The sequence below is a fragment of the Austrofundulus limnaeus genome, unplaced genomic scaffold (genome assembly GCF_001266775.1).
Source record: "Austrofundulus limnaeus strain Quisiro unplaced genomic scaffold, Austrofundulus_limnaeus-1.0 Scaffold300, whole genome shotgun sequence".
Taxonomy (NCBI): Eukaryota; Metazoa; Chordata; class Actinopteri; order Cyprinodontiformes; family Rivulidae; genus Austrofundulus; species Austrofundulus limnaeus.
The window spans coordinates 517655-518926 of NW_013952702.1; the positions used below are offsets into that span (position 1 = coordinate 517655).

The following is a 1272-nucleotide window of genomic DNA, read 5'->3' on the forward strand; positions in this document are numbered from 1 at the left end:
AATCATGTCTTGTGATTAACTGACAGGAGTTTTACTTTTAAACTGTAGGTGTATTTAATTTAGTTATGTTAGTTATAATAGTTCAGTTATGATATAAATACAATAAAAATTAAACCAAGATTTATAATAATTATCATTTTGATCCATACATTAGTAATGTCTGACTGGGCCTCGTGTCACTTTATGTTCAATAAATTGGGCCCCGAGGTCAGAAAGGTTAAGAAGCCCTGCTGTTGACAAAGCACTTGCCATTCCAGCAGTGTCAGCTTGACACCACACCTGGCCCACACCTGTCTACCATTACATGACTGATCATTTCAGTTTAAATAAACAAACATGATACAATATCCAGGGAGAGGATATGTTTTAATGTCATGTGTTTTAATAATGCTGCACCTAATTCTCATATTTATAATATGAAAGTGATGAGTGGCTGAGGCCTTTTGTATTTGTCTTTATTTTTGTTTTATGCTCCTGCAGTCATGACTTTAACAAGACAGATTCCTGTTAGCTTCATTAGCAGGCTAACTGCACAGCTGCTCTCCTCCAAACTGACTCCCATCTCCTCCTCTCAGCTGTCAAACTGCGGGTTTTTTACGCATCCTGTGCAGACTGTGACACTACAGCTAGGTGACACGGTGCAATGTGCAGAAACAGCGCTAATCGTGGTGGTGCAGATGCGGACCTTGTCGGTGATGTGGGAAGATCGACCCGGGCTGGGGAAGCTGCTCTCCGTCTCCGGACGATGACAGACACGGTGGCGCAGATGATCCTGGTCAGGAAGGTGTAGGGCAGCGTCCAGAGCCGGTACAGGAGATTAAAGCCGTGAAAGTGGACCGGAGGAGTGTGTCTGCAGGGGAACGTGCGGCTCCTCTCCCCACTCTTCGCTATGGGAAGGAGCAGGAGACGAGGCCCATCTTCACACGGACTCTCTGCCACAGCCACGCCAACACACGGACCGGTTCGGCCGTAACGGGGGTCCCGCTGTGGTCTCCTACAAACCACCGGCCCTGGGAGCCGATTCGGTTCGACGGCTTCCACGAAAATCGCACGCGGAGCCGAGAATTTCTTCCGACAGCTACTGCTTCAGCACATCGGCAAGGGCGCCGCCATGTTGGGTTGAACCCAGGTTGCACTGAAGCGGCTGTGTGACGTCATCGCTGCTTCTTCCGGTTACACACCAAAATATAAACACGCGTGGGCGCAAACAAACAACGTACAATGAATAAACGGACACACACACACACACACACACACACACACACACACACA

General features: G+C 48.0%; 1 protein-coding gene across 1 annotated transcript in view; it reads right to left on the bottom strand.

The window, feature by feature from the left end:
* Nucleotides 1-1236, bottom strand: part of LOC106526906 (regulatory-associated protein of mTOR-like) — a gene marked incomplete at its 3' end in the record, with an annotated part of 120198 nt that extends 118962 nt beyond the window's left edge. Inside the window, 1 exon segment of the mRNA XM_014021626.1 lies at nt 686-1236.
* Between the last annotated feature and the right edge of the window lie 36 nt (nt 1237-1272).